This window comes from Myotis daubentonii, chromosome 2 (assembly GCF_963259705.1).
Source record: "Myotis daubentonii chromosome 2, mMyoDau2.1, whole genome shotgun sequence".
NCBI classification, from domain to species: domain Eukaryota; kingdom Metazoa; phylum Chordata; class Mammalia; order Chiroptera; family Vespertilionidae; genus Myotis; species Myotis daubentonii.
Genome location: NC_081841.1, coordinates 73,630,049 through 73,653,206, shown reverse-complemented (window position 1 = coordinate 73,653,206; position 23,158 = coordinate 73,630,049).

The window sequence follows — 23,158 nt, the reverse complement described above, 5'->3', positions numbered from 1 at the left end:
CAGTCTATAAATTATATGTTCTATTACATATTTATGCAAATTACTCTGAAAAAAAACCAGCAACCTAGTTTTACAATCCCTCCTTTGAGAAATAGAAGTAAAACATGTAATTTAGCAAATCTCAAAAGAATTCACTGTGAGCTCCCTTTGCTGTTACCGGAGGCTCAAATATTAAAAAAATTGGCAACTACTCATAAGACCTAGACCAAATAACTGTTGGATATTTAAGAAGAAAAAATAATATTAATTTAGATTTTAAACAATTTTAAATGGCTTAGCAGTTTCTCCTATTTAAGGTTGATAATATGTTAAGAATGTTAGCCAAACACTGAGCTCGAAATACTTAATTCTTCCTTTAAAATTTAGAAATTCTACATAGTTTCTATTTTTTATACAAAACAACTTACATATTCACCAATTAAAGCCATGGAGGAATGATTCATATAAAAGGAGAATGCCTCAATTTTTTAAAAGAAGAACTGTGAACATATTGCCTTTTCAATAGAAATGCTTTGTTTTCGATTTAATTATTTAATGACTCTAATTTTGCAATATTCATATACAGCAACTAAAATGTAAAATGAAATTGCCAGTGACAAAGTGATCATGAACTTAAATTTAATTAGACTCCTCAAGAACAATATATACTAAATACTTCCCATGTAGGTGGCAAGGAATAGATATTTTATTCTTTAAAATTTTTATTGCTTTTAGAGAGAGAGAAACACAGATTTATTGTTCCACTTATTTATGCATTCATTATTCGATTCTTATATGTGCCATGACTGGAAACTGAACCCACAACCTTGGCATATGGGGACGACACTCTTCTAAACCAATCGAGTTACTTGGCCAGGATCGAGGCATAGATGTTTTGAGAAAGTTTATATCACATGGCTAAATATGGTACAACTTTGGAATTACAGTTTAAAGAATAATATATATGTGAATGCAAACATAAAAAATAATATGCAAAGCTCACAGTAGTCAAGCAGTGGCATATAAGGACATTTGTGGCTAGTTCCCCACCTGTATCTCTATCTGTATCAACCTGGCTCTGCTGCCTCATGCTTGTGGGCCTCTGCACGAAATATTTAACATTTTCCAGCCCTAGATTTTCCTCTGGACATTGAAATAACAGGTAATACATGGGAAAGTAACGAATGAAATAATAAATGTAAAAATACCTGGTATAGTTTGGGACATGTCAGAGATATTCTGTTGACTGTAGTATTAATATTCTATAATTAATATATTACAGAACACATCACAGTGAATTGTAACTGTTAATATTTGTGTTTCTCTGTTAAAGACTTTAATTTCTCTAAGAGTAAAACACTTCATATATTTCTTTGTAATCTTCAGACCCTTCCTTAATACATAATATAATAGAAGAAAGCAATAAATATTGTTGAATTTGTGAATACAGAAGGATTAATAATATTCTCAAATGCTAATTTAAAGTTGAAAAATTAATTTTAAAGTAAAAATATGTTAGAGGCTAACATACTATTAATTTCTAAATCTATGAATTAATATTTTAATGTAGTTAATCAACCATACATAATAACAGTAAAAACTCAAAATTGACTCATTTGCATTGGATAATATTAACATTCTTTGTTGCTTCTTTCCTCATTGCCCTCAAGTTATTAAATGTATCAGCAGACAGCAAGAACAGCTAATCATGTAAAATGATAGTTGTTACTAAGGCAACCATGTGATTTCTTTCTGCTTTTCTTTCTTTTCATTTTCCTTCAATCAATAAAAGCCCTCAAATGAAATATAATATTGTGTTTATGCTAATTTTCCTTTCTGTTTGAATATTTTCTGGTGTGTTCCTGCTGTGCACATAGCAATTATTCTTATTTTTTAAACAAAAAGGTACTATTTTAAAGGAAACATTGAAAGCATTGCTTTATTAGTGTTTCTTAAAATTTGACACATAAAAGTAAATGGAAGTCACTCCTAACAGTGAAGTTCCTAATATTTCAATAACACCAAAGTCTAGTTTTATGACCTTTTAATAACTTTGAAATTAGTTTGCCAGAACATGGAAACATTTATCAGTATACAATTGCATTGGGAGGTATGAATTCCTCATAAAAATCCAGTTCATTATTTTCTATATAATTAATGAAAAATGTTCTACTGCATGCTAATGTTTTATTCTCATTTAATACGGAAAAGAAATAACATCTCAACCATTAGACTTCCTTCAGTTACTTAATTAAAATTCTACCATTAGTTCTACAGCCATATGAAGTAGTTTTATCTCTCTTGGACTTTTGAAAGAAGAGACATTTGAATTCAAAAGAATATAGGCTATTACCTAGCTATATGTAGTAGGATGAAATGAAAGAGCAAAGACATTTTTGGCAACATGAAGTACACATCAAATCCCAGAGGCATCAAACCCTGTAGCGGATTAGAGAAGCTTCGGGTGGGAATAGAGAACACGTGGAGAGGTGGAGGAAGAGACCAGAGTGTTCTCTTTGTTCTACAGGAAGGGGATTAGGCAAGTAATAGAAGGCAGGTAGAAATCTGGACTTCGGCGAATAGCTCATGGAGGAGGGTTTAACTCCTGTGCTTTGCTTATGGCTGTATTTTCTGCAACTGACATGGTGCCCGGAACACAATGGACCTACAATATATTCTTTGGAAATATTTTGAATGTACATTGTTATTTGAATATCAGCATGCTAGTTTTGGAGCATGGTGAAGAATACACTGGAAAAATGCAAAACTAATAGAGAAAGACAGGTTAGAGGAATCTTGTGATAATCCAGAAAAAGAGGTTACAATCCTCATCTAACAGTGCTGCATGAGGATGAGAAAAGATGAGGAAGATATGAGACATCTGAGAATAGACGTTGCAGGACTGAGTGTGATGGGTGAGGTTTCTGATATGGGAAACTGGTGCATAGTGTTCACTAAGATAAGGATTACAAAACAAGGAGAGGACAGAAAAGGGGTAGAAGGTACTAAGAGGTTTCAACTTTGAACCATTGGAGATTTCCAAGTGGAAATAACAAGTAATTAGTGGGACCTGAAATTGAGCAGAGTCTGCACAGTTTCCAAACAGATTAGGAAGATGAAAAAAATCCATGTGAAAAATCAATGAACAAGGGAATAATGCCGCTCTTAACTAGTAAAATTTCTATTTTTTAGACAATTAGAAAAATAGGACAATTTATTATGAAGTATTAATTAGGTGTTTTAAAGAATAAGTACGAATGGGGTTGTAATAATAAAAACCAATTTGAGCTTGTCTGTTATCAGGGCTTCATAGGAAAGATATGGCTTCAATTTTTATCTTTATTTCAACTTCTTTTAATTTAACTAGTTTGTTTTTGTATCTCAGGGCAATAATCTCTTCTTTTTAAAAAATGAATGGCAGTTTCATTTTGTATAGGCCTATATTATTTTCAAAGAAAGACCAGATCTGATATCAGACTCTGCTCATTAGCAGTACTATGATGGTGGACAAGTTACTCATCTCTGTGCCTGTTTCCTTATATATTTTTTTAATATATTTTATTGATTTTTTACAGAGAGGAAGGGAGAGGGATAGAGAGTTAGAAACATTGATGAGAGAGAAACATCGATCAGCTGCCTCCTGCACACCTCCCCACTGGGGATGTGCCCGCAACCCAGGTACATGCCCTTGACCGGAATCGAACCTGGGATCTTTCAGTCCACAGGTCGATGTTCCATCCACTGAACCAAACCGGTTAGGGCTGTTTCCTTATTCGTAAACTGTTGCTAGTTGAGTTTCTCAAAGTAAAATAGGAGTCAACTGGAATTGGATATATTGGATAGTGAATATATAGAATAGATCCATCATCACAGAAAGTTCTATCAGACAGTGCTGCTCTGTGGCATTATAGAAATAATAGAACTAGAAATAATATAAATACACAGTAGTATTTACTAGAATAAAAGCTACTGTAATTGGTGTTAATATTCTTTCAAGATTCCTAAGTGGTTTCAGCCCAACTTAAAGAAAATTCTTAAATAGGACACAAAAATAATTACCACTGAGATAAAATTTGATAAATTACACTTCATTAAATTAAAAAGAACAACTTGAGCTTCTCAACAGACACCATTGAAAAGTGAAAAGCAAGTTATAGAATAGAAGAAAACTATTTTCAATATGCACATCTGAAAAAAGCTTATATTCAGGATGAGGAAAGACAAAAGAAAATAAAAGCAATTAAAAGAGACAATAAGACTTTAACGGACATTCAAAAAATATATACATATAAACCTAAGTATTCAAAAAGGTGCTCAATATCCTTAGACACCAGATAAATGCAAAATAAAACTTAATGAAATACCACTTCTCTCTTACTGGAATGAATATAGTTTTACTAGTAAAGATCAAGTTGAAAAATAACATGTGTAAGTATTGGCCAGCATATAAAGCAACTTCTATATGTACTCTTATATGATGCCATTTGAGATGCATATTTCTACAAACACTCTAGAAAAACCCTGCTATCTACTAAAGTTAATGTGTGCAAACTCTATGACCCAGAAATGGCACAGAAATGAGTACTTCATCAAAAGATCTGAGCAAAAATGTTCATAGCAGCATTATATATCCACTTTCAAGAAGTACATGACATGAATAGGTGATAAGGAATCAATGTCCTTATCTCCCACCTATATTTTTCCTAAAATTTAGAATATTTCTTTCTTAATCACTTTTCTCTCTAATTCATAACGAAACAATCTGAAACATTGATGTCCAAGAAGACTCCTTTAATTAAGGTAGTCTAAGTCCACATTAGGACTTTGTGTTTTTTCCTAAACATATTTCCGTTAAATGAAAATCGTGGCCCAACAGTTGTTAATTTGGGTTTACTTTAAATACTCAGAAATAGCATATTGCCCAGTGATGACAATAGCTATACCAACAATGAAAAATAAAGGGGGCCCAGCTGGCATGGCTCGATGGTTGAGCGTCAACCTGTGAACAAGGAGGTCATGGTTCGATTCCCTGTCAGGGCACAAGCTCAGAGTTGCAGGCTCCATCCCCAGTGTAGGGCATGCAGAGGAGGCAGCCGATCAATGATTCTTTCTCATCATTGATATTCCTATCTCTCTCTTCCTCTCCCTTCCTCTCTGAAATCAATAAAAATATATTTTAACAAAAGAAAGATAAAGAGGTTGCAAATAACTTAAATAAAAATAAAAGTGGACATTAACTTTATAGAAATAAAAAAATTAATAATAAAAGAATGGTATAAAGATTACACACTGATACATTAGATAACCTAGATGAAATTCCTAGAAATATGAAAATCTCCTTATTTATTGAGGAACAAATAGAAAATCTCAACATATCTATAACATGAAAAGATTGAACTAGTAATTAAGCACCTCACAACAAAGAAAATCCAGGGTCAGACAGATTCACTGGTGAATTTTACCAAATATATAAATAAGAATTAATACTGATGCTTTTCTAACCAGTCTAAAAATAGAAGAGAAAGGAACACTTCCTAATTCACTCTATGAAGCCAGGATTACCTTGATACCAAAGTCAGATAAAAACAAAAAAACACATAAAAAGGACATTACAAATATCCCTTAGGAATACAGATGCAAAAAATCCTCAACAAAATACAAGAAAATTAAATCTAATAACGTATTAAAAATAATAATACACTTGACCAAGTGGGATTTATCCCAGGATTGCAAGAGTGGTCCAACTTAAGGAAATCAATCAATGTAATATACCACATTAATAAAATAAAGGAAAACATAAATGATCATCTCAACTGATGCATAAAAGGCCTTTGACATAATAATACTGTATCGTATACTTGATATTTGCTAAAAGAGTAGGTTTTAAATGTTCTCACCACAAAAAAAGAAATAATAATTATGTGACATGAGGAAGGTGTTACCTAACATTATTTTTTAACATACAAGTTTATCAAGGCTGGTTGGGTGTGGTGGAGACAGAATGGGGAGTTATTACTTAATGGTTAGAGTTCTGTTTGGGGTGATGAAAATGTTTTGGAAATAAAAATAGATAATGGTGCTGGTTATACAACATTGTAAATAAAATAATGCTAATGATTTATACACTTTAGAATGGTTAAATAATAAAACTTTTGTTATATAGTTTCTCCTTCGCTTTTGTTATCACTTGACTATAATCAAAAAAGCACATTCCTCCTAATGGAGGAGTCCCTGAGAGCAAACCAAAGAGCATGTTGGTGAGAAATATTGAAGGAAACAGGCTTTATGTCCTTCAGGCAATGAACATGTGCCAAGGTTCTGAAACAACTTACTATAGATTTATCTTAAAATTAAAAGTTAGAAATTCTGTGGTTGCCATTGGAACAAGTATTATTATTTGATTTAAAAACTGTTTAGACTATTCATGTCAGCAAATATATGACTGGGTTGATTAGCACAGACAATGAGAGCTCAACCTACACTTTATGTGAGAAAATTTTTCATAACTTCAATGAGCTTAAAGCTAAGTCTAAAATTTTAAATTTTAAAAACACATTTAACACATTCATATTCAAGCATATTATCAAAATGGTGTATTGACAAAAATGAATTAATATCAGTGATAGCCAAGTTGTCCAATCTATTCTGAGTGTAGTTTATCAAATATGGTACCACATGAGAAAGTGGAATAGGGATAATAAAAAGTGATTTGATAATGCTTGGCAAAGTCTTGGCATAACCCCCACAAAAGGTCACAAAGTCACAAATAACTCCTTTTGTATTTTAAGTTGTTTCTAGTTCTTTGTATTCCACAGAAAGAACCTAATAAGATTGTTACCTAATAGATCACTTAAAGTATTTTTTAATAGGACATCACTATGCTATACTTAGCAATTAACATAAATGGATTTTTAAGAATGGGATTATTTTGCTATATAACAAATACTTTTCATTTCCATCCACTTATGAGATACAAAATTTCTCTGCAAGAGAAATTTAATCAAAATAAAGAATTGGAAAATTTAATAAAACAGAGAATTGGAAAATAATAGATTTCAAACACTTTCTCATTGTAGAAATAACTGCTATTCATCGATACATTAACTAATTAAATTGGAAAGAATCCAGCTGCACTCATCTCATTAGTAAACTCATTTCCAAAGAAATTGACTTTTTATGTTTAACAATTATTTATATCAAAACATTCAAAATATTTTTTTTATTTGGTGTCTGCATACTAGTAGCAACTGGAATGATAACTCAATCCTGATTTTTTTAACATTTGGAGCCTAAAATTATGACATTCTTTAATTTTTTAAATTAATATATTTTGTTGCAGAAAAATATGGCACAATTCTGAGGGGTAATTGGTATGAAAAATGTATGCTCTATGACTGTTTAAAAAAAGGACAAAACCTACTTACATAGTTTTAAATAAGTGATTTTGTGCATTAAATTATGTGAATAGATTCTCTTAGAATTATTTAAATATGTGGTATTATAATTTTCCTTAAAATAAAATGCTTTTGTTCCATACAATTCTTGATTATTTAAAAGTAAAGCTTTTAGATGTGAATTTTTAAAATGTGTAAAGGCTACATAATTTTCTAAGTTATTTTAGGTTATTTATATTACAGCAAAGTAATTTCAGTTTTTTATGATCTTTGCTAAGCTCCAGAAATCAAAGGATGAATAATCAAATGCCTGCCCTAACGTGTCTTCAGGGATCTTTAGGGCTACAAAAGGCCTGACATAGTCCAATAATCCTGACTAAAAGTGACCGTAGGGAATCAGCTCCTGCCTCAGTGACAAGAGGAATGCATTTTATATATGGGAAGAGCAGAGGTTAAGAAAGTCATGCCAGGCATAAAACCACAAAGGTCAAGTCTCAATTACCACAAGAGACCTTCCTTTTCATATAACAGAATGACAAATCAACATAGTAGATAATTATGGGACTAGATATACCTACATATTTATGAAATTAAAGCAAATGTAGGGTAGATTTTCAAATGGAAATAATGTTCTTTTCAATAAATTATAACTGGATATTCATACCAAAAATGTATGAAAAGCCAAACACAAAAATAACCATAAATTATTAGGAGAAAATATAATTTTTGGGGAAAAATATTGTAATGAAAAAAGAATTATTAACCAAAACAAAAATCTATTTGGTATTTTACATAGTAAAAATGGATTGTTTAAAATACATAAATTTAAAACATTTTAATAAGGTAAATGTTTAATAAGGTTAAAAAAGAAATTTATATAATTTAGATTGATACTTTTGATGTTATCTGAGCATATTTGATTTGAATCAAAGTAATCTGGAAGCATCATATCAGATAAATATGAAAGGGCCAGTAGAGTGCAGAGCAACACGCTGGTCCTACTTTCAGTTCTCTGTGGGTGTGCGGAGAGCAACATTCTGTCAAGGAGATCGTGGCGGGAGCTCCAGACTGTGGAGGGCAACCCAGGAAGCAATGGTTCACGATGGCACCTGGAAGCCGAAAGGCACAGATTTTCTCTGGGTCCCGTGCTGAGTAGAGAACTTGGGTGAGACAAAGTTCTCCTCCCACTCATTCTCCAAACCCTGAGGGATGAGTTTGAGATCATTTATTTTTAAATTTTAAATAGCTAGTAGGAATATAGTAGGTTTTTAATAACAATGTGGATAGATGAATAAATGGGTACTGAGGTTGAAAAATTCTCTTAATATGCTTTGTAACTAGAGATATGCTTTTCAGTATTCATCACAGCATTTCAACAAGACATATCTGTGTGCCATATAAGTAAGTTTTAAGTAATTTCTCAGAGAGTTTTGCTTTTCGTTTGTTATAGTGGGGTGTGTTAAGTAACTCACTACTAACAGCATAATTGGGTACATTAAAGTAGTACTTGCTTAACAGATGAAAACATGTTTTATTTATTTGTCCTTACCATTGAGTTTTTCATTAAATTTATTGGGGTGACATTGGTTAATAAGACCATTGAGTTTTTAAAATGTTTTTTAAAATATACTCACATAGTTAGTTTTACTCACATACTTAATTCTTACATTAAACATTTGACTTAATGTGCAGTTGTATTCTGTCTTCTATTTCATTATATTTTTTGGTATTTTTAAAGAATTAATTGCCATGTTAATGACAAAATTGCTAAGTGATTTCTAATATAACTAAGTGTTGCTAATTCTTATACTTCAACATTTAAATATTTTTATTTTAAAAAAGTAATGAAATTACATTAATAATAATGCTTTTCCATTACATGGCTGCTTATACTCACTAAAGCTTATTCACTATTGAGCTTTTGCAGGTTTTGAGGCTGCTGTGTCCTGGTTGTTGTGATAGAAAATCTATGCTATATATTAGTGACAGTGAAATTTACTGAATTTGTTAGTCAATGCTTTGGATTTCAATTTTTTTGTTGGGGTGATCTTTTGTTTAGATCAATAATTGGCAATTACTCAATCCTTAAATACAGTGTGTTCTTATGAAAAAACCTAAATGCTGTCCCACTGTATATTGAAGATAATCTCATCATAAAATGCCTTTATTGCTTTTGAGTGGATGTCATATCTACACTTTTCTATCAGGGTGTCAAAAATATTATTATGTTTAAAAGATTTTAAGTTTACTTTATAAGAGTTGCTTTATTGTGCAGAACAAAAAAGTTTTACATTTTAAAGTTATTTTATTTGAATTATTTAATTTTTACTTACACAAATAAATAATTCAAAATAATATTTAAATAATTTTATTGTGGTATAATTTACATACCACAAACTTCATTCACTATTTATTTACTTATTTATTTTTTCATCAGAAATTTTATTTTTATTATTTATTTTTTATTTTCTTGTTTAAAGTATTACAAATAGTAGTACATATGTCTCCTTTTCTTTCCCCATTGACCTTCCCCCAGCCTCCCCTACCCCCCGGCATATGCCCTTACCCCCCCCCCCAGTGTCTTGTGTCCATTGGTTATGCTTATATGCATGCATATAAGTCCTTCAATTGATTACCATAAACTTCATTCATTTTAAGTGTATAATTATATTGGTAGATCAAAACGGCTATGGAACCATCACCACAAACTAATTTTAAAACACTTCCATTACTTCCAGGTAATCCCTTATGCCTATTTGTAAAGTCACTCACTGTTCCCACACCTAGGCAAGCATTCACTAATTTACTTTCCATTTCTCCATATTTGCCTTTTCTGGAACTTTAATCTAAATGACTCATACAGTATGTGGTTGCATCTGGCTTCTTTTACTTAGCATAATCATTGGCAATTCACCCACTGTGCAGCATGTATCAATACTCTATTCCTTTTTTACTGAAAGCCTAGAGGTCCAGGGCACAAAATTCATGCACAGGTAGGGTCCTGAGCAGCTCCCGGCTACTGGTCGGGGCCTCCCTTCCCCTGGCTGCCTGCCGCCACCACCAGCCAGGGCCTCCCTTTGCACCTGCCTTGGCCTGGCGCCACCATCCCGCCATGGTCCCATTCTTGTCGGGGCCCATCGGGGCTGGCAGCGCCTCCACTGCTGCCCGTTGCCAGCACTGTGTCACTGACACCCATCATGTTCCACGCCACCCCCTGGTGGTCAGCACACGTCTAACTCCTGGTCAGTCAAACTCCCACCCATGGGGACAATTTGTATATTAGCCTTTTACTATATAGAATAATATTCCATTGTGTAAATATTTCTCATCTTTTTGTTGTTGCTGTTAATCCTCACCAGAGTATATTTTTTTCCATTGCTTTTTAGAGAAAGTGAAAGGGAGGGAGGGGAAGGATGGGGTAGGAGAGGTAAGTGAAAGAGACCCATCTGAGAGACACATCAATTGGTTGCCCTTGACTGGGAATCAAACCACCACCATTCTGTGCAAGGACTGATGCTCTAACCACTGAGAACACTGTCCAGGATGGGCATTTAGATTTTTAAAATATTTTGTCTGTTATGAATTGTGTTGCAATGAACATTCGCATATAAGTCTGTGTATGAACATACATGTTTATTACTTCGGGGTAGATAACTGGGAGTGGAATGACTGAATCATATGATAAATTTATGTTTAATAACTTGTTAAAAAAAACTACCACACTATTTTCCCAAGTAATTGTGCTATATTACATTTCCTTCTGCAATGTGTGATGGATCAGTTTTTTCCATACCCTCATCAACACTTGTTATTGCTTGTCTTTTTTTTTATAGCCACCTTTGTGAGCATAAAGTGGTATCTAATTGTGATTTTAAATGCATTATATATACTAGTTTTTTATTATAATAAAATTTGACAGCAAGCAAGGAGGATTTATTAGCAAATTCAACTGCTTAGTACAAACATAATTTATATCTGTAGGATGCAAACTTAATTTTCTCTAAACTAACACTTAACAAATGTGGATTCTTACACAGACAGTCCTATTTAAACAAACCTTCTAATATTAGAGAAAGGCTCTGGTTTAAGCAGCATAGCAAAGCAGTTAAAAGCCCTGATGCTAGAGACAGACAGTCTGAGTTCAAGTTCTGACTTCACCACTTAGCTGTATTGTTATGCCCAGAGCTCGGGGTCCCCAATAATCCACCACCAGGGAGCCTCCTCCGATGCAAAAGCAACGAGTCTTTATTGATCAATTCTAGAATTGGCTCCCAGCCTCTATCCGGCGCAGCGGTGAGGCGAGAGAGCATGTCCCAGGAGAACAAAGTTTATATAGGGCTAGCTATTTGAGGTGGGCTTTAGGGGTGGCGTGAGTTACAACATGTACTGTCGGAGCCTGGGCTGGCTCCCCAGTGCCAGAGTCTCATTATTTCCCTGATCTTCTTCTCTTCTAATATTAGAAAAGAGCCTCCCATTGGTAGCTGAGCTGCCAAAGAATATAGAAATATTGGTCAGGGTTTTACAGCATAAGGGTCAGGAAGTGACCATCACATTCTGAAGGTTGGAGCCGTCCTCCACTGTAGCCTTATTAGGACCGTAGCTACATTTCTGGAGCTTCATTGGTCCACTCAGGTGGGTGGTTCGGAGAGTTAGGACAATACCAGCATTCTTGTGGTCACTCTCGGGGGGGGCGGCTTGGGCTGAGGGCCCAGCCTTGCAAGACAAGATAGAGGAGAGGGAGAAGAGTATGTCCCTGCTTCGTCCTTGAAGAGGGAGGAGGGTGCATTTCTGCTTAGTTCTGCTTAGTTCTTTCAAGTTCCGTTCTGTCCCTTCAGTATGACCCCTGGAAAGTTATTCAGTTTTTCTGCTTTTCTATTTCCTAATCTGTAAAATGGGGTTAGTGACAATAACTATTCTAGAAGTTTGTATGTGGAGAGTAGATGAGTGAATATGTGTAGATCATTTTGTGTCCAGTTAAGAAAATAGAAACTTCTTTAGGTAATAAAAACAAAGGGAGAATCCATTACTGCAAATGTATTCAAATAGCTGAAAGAACATGACCCAGAGATAGTAACTACACAAAGCTGCTACTGCCCATGGGGTTGAAGGGGAGCAGGACCACATTCTCCCATGATGCCACAGGAGCGCTGTTTCTGCAGTTGCTAAGGTTAGAACTGTCACTGTTGCCATGGAAAGCAACCGGGAAGTCCATAGAAACCCAAGATCCCCACTCCTGTAGCTGCACTGGCTGAAGCCACAACATGTACCGTCGGAGCCTGGGCTGGCTCCCCAGTGCCAGAGTCTCATTATTTCCCTGATCTTCTTCTCTTCTAATATTAGAAAAGAGCCTCCCATTGGTAGCTGAGCTGCCAAAGAATATAGAAAACACAGTTCTCTGGGCCTGTAGTACAGAAGATAACAAAGATGATGAGACTAGAGCTGAGAACTAAAAGACAATACCCAGACCCATGATGGAGTTCAGATGGAGTTCAAAGAACAACCCCTGACACATAGTAACTATTATTATTAGACTTATTTTCACTTTTTAGAGAACCTTGGATGAAGACTCAATGATGACTGAATTCAGAGTATTAATTTAACTTATAACTTATGGTCACATGTAAACCTCATCCTGATTTTTTTATTTGACTGTAATCTCTAACCCAATGGCTGTTCAAAACTATGCTGTCATAAATATATTATTTTCTCAAAAATTCTCACATGCTGCTCTTAAAATGTTTCACTCCAAATTCCAATTCGCATTTCAGCCAGTGCTGAATTAAAGATACATGGGGCTTATGGTCATAAAGTTCTTTTTTAAATTTTAGAATCCAATTTATCAGAGTTACATTATTTTTTGCTTGGTAACAGCTCCAAAGCAAATTGGGGTTGAGACGTTGAATAGAAGAACTGTCTAGCTATAGACTTTTCCAGTTACTAGATTAAGGAAGTGATTTTGCGATAATTGGTCACATCTGGCAGTGCCACTTACATCACTCTACATGTGTCGAGTCATAAGTAGATTGAAATATCAGCAAAAGAATTTTGCCTTCTAGTCACATCTCAAGTTGAGTACATTTCTAAACAAGTAAAACACATTTTGAGCTATGTTGGTATGTCTAATTTCCGATAAAATAAAATCTTAACATCCTCATCTGCTTTTGCAATCAAGAATTAGTCAAATATATACAGTGAGCAAGATAGAAATATCATCTAAATATATTCTGTAACAATATCAAGATCACCTTGAACTGCATTATGTTAAAAATGTTTATTTATTGTATTTAAGTTGCTATATTTTTGACATGCAGAAAATGTGATATTAACAATACTAATATTTTTAGTAATATTATTTCCTTTTTTTCTGTATCTCTCTCCATGAATGTGGACATCTTTAGTGATTCACAGATTCATGTATTCTGACCCTAAAGATGAATATGTATGCCAATAATGCTCATAAAATTGAGAAAATTTGTCACTTAAATATCACATATTTTATCTCATACTTTTACTGAATAATTTGAAACACTTATGTCCTTTAGGAACTTTGTTCTTGAAAACATAAGTACAATTATGTTATAGATACTTAAAGAAAGAAGATATAGAATATGTATGGAAAGCAATGATATTTTGAATCAAGAAAAAATAACGGAAAGGAAATATGTGCCAGTATTTTTTAAAAATCTATTTATCCATTCAGCATGTACTTATGAAGTAGTAGTTATGATGTGCCAAGCACATATAAAACACAATATAAATACATTTTTAAAAAGAATCATTTGCCCACTGTGATAATTTCATGTGTCCACTTGACTGGACTAAAATGCCCAGAAAGCTGGTAAGGTGCATTTCTGTGTGTGTAGGGTAAGTGTCTCTGGAAGGGATCAGCATTTGGATTGGTCTACTGAATAAAGAAGATTGTCCTCATCAGTAGAGTGAATGGCATCCAATACACTGAGGGCCTGAATAGAAGAAAAAGATGAAGGGAGGGTGAGCAAATTTACTCTCATTTGCTTGAGCTTGGACACCCAAATTCCCCCACCTTAGACATCAGCCTCCTGGTCCTCAGAACTTTGAACTCATCCTGAAAAGTACCACCAGCTTTCCGGTTCTCCCACTTGGAGACTTCTTGGCCTCCGTAAAGGCATGAACTAATTCCCATAACTCTCTTCTTATCTATCTATCTATCTATCTATCTATCTATCTATCTATCTATCTATCTATCATCATCTATCATCTATCTATCTATTTATCTATCCATCTTACTGGTTGTGTTTCTCTGGAGAACCCTGACTAATACAGAGTATGGTATTAAGAGAGGAACAAAATTTTATGTAGGTGTTTTCTGAATTGGTTCTGGGATTTCTGAAATTGGCTCTTTAATTTGATTAGATTTAAAGATGCTAATGACTCTGTGCACTGATAGTCTACACCTGACCTGTTTATAAATGTATGCAAAAATATCTGCATTGGACACTCCGGATCAACCACCAATAAGAAGCAAGGATCTAAGTGAACTTGTATGTGCTACTTGGAACATTTTGGAAAACTAACTAATATATATTAGTTGGTTACTCCTAATATCTCTGAACAAAGTGGTAAAAGGAAAGGTTGAACTCAGGGATTCAAATCACCAGCTCTATGACTGCATAAATGACCTAAGAGCTTCTAAGTGTATCCTTAAAGAGAATTTTATCTCTTGTAGCCACACAGCTGAGATTGCTGAAAATCAAACACAAAACATCAAAATGCCACTGGCTGAATTAAGTTGAATTCTTGGCATCACAGTTAAAGTGGAGGTATTTGTTTGGAAAGAATGGGATCCAATAAGCTGGGATGGGAACATGTGGAAAGGCCCCGATGAATTTGGGGACATTGAGCCCCTAAGCCAGCCGTGGGCAAACTACGGCCCGCGGGCCGGATCCGGCCCGTTCGGCTGTTCTATCCGGCCCGCGGAGCCGAAAGAGCGGAAGGTTCTCTTGCTCTCCCCTCGGCTCCTTCACCAGCAGCAGTGTTAACATGGCAACATCGGGAAACACGGCCGCAGCTCCTTCTTCTGAGTCCAGTTTAAGAACCCATTGTGGCCCTCGAGTCAAAAAGTTTGCCCACCCCTGCTAAGCTCTGATAAGTCTTCTTTGTCAGTGGAAAAGATCTTCCCACGCCCAGTGGAAGTGGTGTAGTAATCAAAGATGTTCAGATGTGTTTTAAATTCCTGGAGCAAGAAACCACTATCTGCATAACTCTTTTACAGAATAACCAGAAAGTCCAGTATTTAGTCAGGACATCGTTGTTGATCCTTTGATTAAGGGCAGAGAAATAAAATTTTCAGTATTTCGTCTAATTAACATCTTACAATACTAAATAGGTGAATGTGTAAATAACATCTCAGAATACTGGAAAATATATTTCATTCTGCTGGAATCTTATATAATAAAACCCTAATATGCAAATCAACCAAACTGCAGAACGACCAGACACTATGATGCGCACTGTCCATCAGGGGGCAGACACTCAACGCAGTAGCTGCCCCCGTCAGGGGGTGACTGGTGGCAGTGACTGGGGATGCATTGAGTGTCTGCCCTCTGAGAGGGAGGCAACTGGCAGCAGAGACTGGGGGTCAGGGCCGGCCGGCAGGCAGGCCAAACTGCCAGCCAAGGCAGTTTCCAGCGGGGGTCCCCCCAATCGCCCCATCCACCAGTTGCCCCATCCACTAGTTGCCCCATCCACCAGTTGCCCCATCCACCAGTTGCCCCATAGATAGGCCCTGATCGCTGGCCAGGCCTAGGGACCCTACCCTATATACCAATTAGTTGGGAACAGTCTCTTTGATTTCAAAATTAAAACCTGGCAAGGCTACCCTAACACTGAAAAAAATAGGATGATGCAGCGATCACATGCATGGACTCTGGCTTGCACATTTTGTGGTCACCCTGATTCTGACACTTATAACTGTGTGACACTTATAACTGTGTGACAAAGCAATTAACTTCTCTCTGCTTTAGTTTTTCCACCATAAGATGAGGAAAATGGTACTACTGCCTCAGAAGGATCATGTTATGTACTACTTTTTATAATCAGGGCAAAAAATGTATGGAAAGTATGGTCACTGGTGCATGCGGTGTCCTGGATTGTGAGAAGAACAGGAGATCAGGCCTAAACCAGCAGTCAGACAAGACCCCTCCCTTCCATGCACAAATTTCGTGCACCAGGACTCTAGTATCTGAATAACTTTGAATTTAATTTAGAATCACAAATAATGAGGACATATGATTGTCATAGTATTTAATTGCCTTTTATGAACATAGAAAAATTATGACTGAATAAATATTTAGGTTCTTTTTTGGAATTTCATTTCTTGACATCAGGACTTATGCCATTCTTAGGTAAGGCTCAAGTAGAGAAAATTTGCAGTTAATTATCATGTTGATAAATCAAGTGGACAGAAGAAAAAAACTTGTTATATAATTTGTTCTTTTGTGGTTGGGTAAAAATGATAAAGAAATGCATTAAAAAGTTTTATTTATATGTGAAATTTATGGCTAGAAAATACTCCTATTAGTCTTTCATTCATGACAAATTATATTTTTATTCCAACATTTTCTTTTGCAATATTTCTTCTTTTTTTGTGCCTTTACCTAAAATGACTGTCACATAATATTTCTAATAGTGAGATACCAAATAGTAAACAAGTTGGTTAGCAACCTTCCTCATAGGCTTACGGAATTCATATGACACACAATCTACCAATATGAAGGAGTATACTCCATCAAAATTAATAAGAAAAACAAACAAACAATGGGTCATAATATTCAGGTAAGGTATTAATAGCTCTCATTCTTATGGGTAGGTTGTTCGGTCAAATTCTTCCAGACGGCAATGATTGTTCTTTCCTCTCACTAGTGAGGGGTAAAGTGTGTGGGTGACTGTCTTCATTGGCCATGAGTGTTTGCCTGATTGTTCTCTAATAGACATAGCAGGACTTAGCAGAAAGCTTGTGAGGAAATGAAGCTTATCTACAGAGTCCAGGCTTTGTCCTTTCTTACTGCTTTCTGAGGCCACAGCCTCTCTGGCTTGTCTCATTTGCCTTTCTTTTCAGCCACAAGTCAGATGTCCAGAAGCTCTACTTGCAGATGCAGTTTATTCCAGGGGTAGTTTAATTTGAAGTTTATATATAGAGAAAGTGATCAATCAAGTAGTTTATTATGCATCACCAATACCTCCCTAAGGATGGCACTCAATGTAGGATTATTTTATCGCTGGAGTCTTACAAAAGTGTCTGTAAAATTTTCAAACTAAATGTAAGCACTGATTGAGTTCACTTAAATTTTATCATCCTTATTCACTTTATTGAAAGATGCTGTAATATTAAGCCTGTGCAACTTTCTAATCCATAGTGCTGTTGGGTAAGAAGAAACATTGCTGATTTGTGTTGCTCAATTGGGATGTTTAAATACACTGTGGGTATTTCCATTTTATTTTCCCAATAATGTACATAAAGTCATTTTTTTGTTTTTCAAAATGAGAAAAAAATCAATCACATTTTGTGACTTCTGTGATGGAATTTATTTTGATGATCACTGCTGTCCATTTTCATCATTCTCTGAAAGGATGCTTAGGCTCTGTGAAAAGAGCTTCACCACAGGGCCTTGCTGCAGAGATCTCTACTGAGAAATGTTAAGTGATTTGAGGAGTTACATCTTTAGAACTATATTTATGTCTAGAATGAAGTGTCATTTCTCAGTTATGAAACACAGAAACATATTTAGAGGCCTTGAAACAAAGTAAACAACAATAATAAAAGCCTATTTTTCTGAAATACACATCAAATGAACATATATAAACAAAAAGTACAAGCTCCTTGAAACCAGGGAAGCTGCCAGCATTGTTTTTTACCTGTGCTCAGCTCCTACCTTATGTCTGGCACCTCGTGGGCCCTAGGTAGATGCTGGTGAACGAATAAGCTTAGTCATCTGCAGCAATACGATATTCAGAGCGTTAGTGAACAGAAAGCTCTTTACTACTTTTTCAATCAAGAAAACTAGTGCTTAATCTTAGGAACAGAGAACTTAACTATAATTAATGCAAACAAAAACTGTCATAATTGTTTAGTGACTTTCCTGACACTTGTAGTAACATCAAAGTTGAAGTTAAGAAGCTGCAAATCTTTAAAAATTTAACCTTTTTAGCTATGGCCAAGAAAGGGAATGCTCTTAGTTTTCAAGACATATCTCTAGAAAGGGAAAGACAAGCCTTCTGACTTTAGTATCTTGAAGAACTTATCTCTTGGGGAAATTCAATACCCCATAGTGTAAGACTTTTTTTCTTTTTTATTGAATTTATCAGGGTGACATTGATTAATAAAATTATATAGGTTTCAGGTATACAATTCTAAAATACATCATCCGTATATTGAAATTCTGTGTTCACAACCCCAAGCCAACTCTCCTTTGATCACCATTTACTGCCCCCTCTCCCTATATCTTCTTCTACTTCTCCCCACATCCCTTTCCCTCTGGTAATTACCTACAGACCTGAAATAAGTTTCCTTTCTCACTGTAAATCTCATGGCTATCCTGAAAATCAGTCAGTGCCAAACTAAAAAATTCTAAGCCCAAATCCTAGCTCTATTTTTATTTTCTCAAAAAATTTAATCCAAAGACTTACTTACTCCAGCTCTTTGTCTATATAATAGATTGAGTAACCAGAGCCTTAAGCTTGGAACTACACAGGGAGGTCTCCTCTTATACTCAATTGAAAGTGAATTTCCTCAGTCAGTTTTCATCACATGCATCAGCCTAAGTTATCTAGTTTACTTGCTTTTCTCCCTTAACTTTCCTCCCAGCTAACTCAAATGAATGCTCTATGAAGGCAGAAATATAGTATGTGTTTTGTTTTTGTTTTTTCTTTTGTTTTACCATTGTATCTCTGGCACCTAGAACAGTATCTGGCCTATAATAAGATGTTTACAAATATTTGTTGACTACAGATTTTTTGATTGATTGAATGAATGAATTATTGAATGAATGTTATATAAATCCACTCTTCTTTTATGTGATCTCCTGAATTGAACTCCTTACTAAGGAGCACTGTGCAGAACCTAGTTCTTTAGTCCAACAAATCTCCCATTGATGACTAATCATTATTATTCATGCATGCACATCATTGTTTTGAATGAAGAAGAAGAGGTAGTAGGCATATGTAGATCATGGAAGACACAATTACTGTAAGTGAACTTGTGAATTTAAATTTCCCAATCTAAAGATCCAACAACTAAACCACTGAGCAGCTATGACTTTATCAAGCTCAATCAAATAAGTTAGCATTATTTTTTGACTTCTGGCATCTTGTAAAGGAAAATTCATTTGGCCAATTAATTACTTGTAAGGTAATCAGGTTTGATAAAAAACTATTTGACCAAACTATTTTTGTATTTATAAATTGTTAGGGTTTCTTGCTGTTGTTAGTGGTGGTGGTTGTTTCTAGGAGTAGTTAGGGTGGTTAGTGGAGGTTACTGGTATGGCTTGCTAGGAGGAAAAAGGAGAGAAAGCAAATGGGAGTTATGATGTGGAATTCATGTGACATTCTCATCTCTACTTATTGGCAAAAATCTATGTATCTCAGACAGAAATATCCTTTCCTGGAAGTCATTTTAGTTAAACACATGTGGTGGTCACTTGCTTCATGTTCAGTTCTGGAGAATAAAAGGATGAATAATCTGTAGCTCTTTCCTTGAGTAGCTAACAGGAAAGATAGGAAATTAGTGGAGGATATGCTCTGAGCTGGATGGGAAAGGCATTTTGAATTAGGTGAGAGTATAGATGTACATAGTTATAACACTGGACACCGCACTTATTGAAATGAGATTTTTCTTAGGACTAAAAATGCCCAAAGCACTTTTTATGATCTAAGGATTAAAAAAAAAACTATGTGGCTTGCCGGAGACTTCGTCAAAAGACGAGAAAAATAGAGAGCCCATACCAGCAGTCAAAGAATAAAGATGGATTATTTTGTCAGTTTGTAGTTTGAATTTTGTTTGCACCCAAATAAGTTCAGCTCATTCTAAACACACGTTACAATGACATAATGCAAAAGAGAGGAGCAGGAGCAAGTGACCATTTGATTCCAGAGAGACATAGAGACTAGGATGGTAGAAGGAAGTCTTTATTTTACAAGATAAAGGTCAGTTATAGAAACTTTGGTTAAAGCAAGTAATCATGAGAAAGGAATACATACTGGCATTAAAGATTCTAATTTTTCTTAATGCAAATTCATACTTAGTTCCTATATCTTTTCATGAAGCTCCCAAGCCTTTTCTGTAAGTATAGGTCTGCTGACTGGAGTTTCTTGTGATTTTTTTTTGCATAAACTAAATACATAATAAATAATTTTTAATTTCTAGTTTTAAGTTTTGTAAATGGAGCAATAACTTAAATACCCTTGCAATGTATACTGAGTTAAGAATTTTTCTACTTTTAAAAAAATAATGTTCCCCATCCTCTGTAATCTGACACTCATTTAATTTAACTGTGAGATTGTAATGCATCTTTGTCAAGCATTTCTACAGTATTGTAATTAAATTTCATAGAAAAAGCGTTTATTACTATATACTATTTTACTTAATCAATTTACATAATAATTTCATTATGTGCTGTCAAAGTTAAGTACAGTGAGTACATAAAGGTTAGAATAGCAACACAAACCACTTTAAGCATACTGATGCACCAAAGTGGTCAGAGTTGTTGCAGCGCAGTAAGCAGGCGGTTATTAAACAGAAACAATTCAAATGCCATGAGAATTGATCAGCATGTTTTTGGGGTGGGGGGAATTATTGGCTAATGCCATTAGTTTGTCAATTGGAAATCAATTAAGAAAGCTTTTATTCTAGTTCCTGATGGTCCTCCCATTCAGTTCAAAACATAACCTTAATTCCTTAAAATGCGTTCCCTTCCTTGCTCATGGTGACTGAGGTAAGACCTGTCAAATGTATCCTAAAAAATCACCGATGAGCCCTAGAGTGGGTACAAAGTTAGATTAGCATAGAAGTTCTCAAATCTTTGGTCAAACTCTCATATCATTTTTTATTCCAAGTATTTTAAGATCAATACTAGTATTGTTTATTTATTTGTATCTGAATATCCATTCTTATATATAAAGGACACTTCATGTTTTACATAATAACTGCTGCTAATAGAATATCTCCTTTACAAAACTAACTTTCTTTTCAGGCCAAGTGTCAGAATAATTTCTGAGGTAAACCACTTAAATAATTCTGACAGCCAATCTAATAAATGCTTTAAGAAAATTTTCCTCCCATGGACACAGACAATATGGTGGTGAAGGCCTGGGGTGGGGGCTAGAAGGGGTCAATGGAGGGGGGGAAGGGGACATATGTGATACTTTCAATAATAAAGAGTTAAAAAACAAAAGAAAAATCTCCCACAGTTGAAATTGAGCATGTATTGTTTCCTCCAACAGGTTCTTGATTTCAAAATTGGTATTTTTGTTTTCAAAAATTAATTTAGTATGTACTTTCAGAAAACAACTTTAGTTTTCTTTTTTCCAGCTGGTCCTCATTCCTGGACTCCCTGAAGGCTTTAGTCTGTGCCTGAACTCAAGAGATAAATCTAAATATGTATATAGCTTGTGTTTTGCTATGAAGAATTATCTGTTTTGTAGTATTCTTATTCAAAATAATTAAAAAGAAAGCCTATTTAAATGACACTGAAGTCAATCACTTTTATTTTTATCATTCACTAAAATTATTGGCCCCTGTTATTATCAACAAGAACAAAATATATTTCATTATAACAAGTTATTGGATCCCATCCAACTCTCTAGAAAATGCATTGCCTTTCTTCTAAGCAGTTCACTTTTTATGGGGTGAAATTTGGGAGTGTACCAAGGTCTCTGTGTTTGTCCTATAGTCATTTCAAGAATGATTTCTTTTCATTTTTGAATTAAACAAGAGTCATATTAAGGAAAATATCCACAACAAAAGAGACTTTTTAACTGAGTAATTAAGATTAAAATTGTTTGAATTAATATTTTTGAATGAATAACAAGATAGATATTTCTATTTATTTAATAATTTACCAGCATCGAAGAAAAGGGTATGAAGAGGTCACGATTCCATTTGAAGTCAGGGCACATGCCCTAGTTGCAGGCTCAATCCCCAGTAGGGAGTGTGCAGGAGGCAGCTGATCAATGATTCTCTCTTATCATTGATGTTTTATTTCTCTCTCCCTTCCTCTCTCTGAAATCAATAAAAACATTTTGTTTTGTTTTTTTTACAAAAAGGGTATAGACAGAGTTGGCATTATCTACTAGTCTCTCTAGATTTTCTGTATTGTTTTCCCACATTTCTTGATTGAAAAAGATTGACTAAAATATGGATACATCCTTTCAAACCAATTAGAATTTTCAAAATCATTAAATATTTTCAAGTGAAAACCTGTATTATTTATAAGTAAATATGCCAACTATAGCTATTTACTCACTTAATTCATAAACACTCACTGATTTGTAGACTCTTGAACTTTGCAGTGACCTTAAAGAAGCTTAATCCACACTTCTCCACAGTGGACATAAGAAGGCCAAGAGACATGTGAAAAAACACTCAATGTCAGTAATCATCAGAGAGATACAAATTAAAACTACGATGAGGTATCACCTCACACCTGCCACAATGGCTACCATCAATAAATCAACAAACAACAAGTGCTGGTGAGGATGTGGAGAAAAGGGAACCCTAGTGCACTGCTGGTGGGAATGCAGACTGGTGCAAC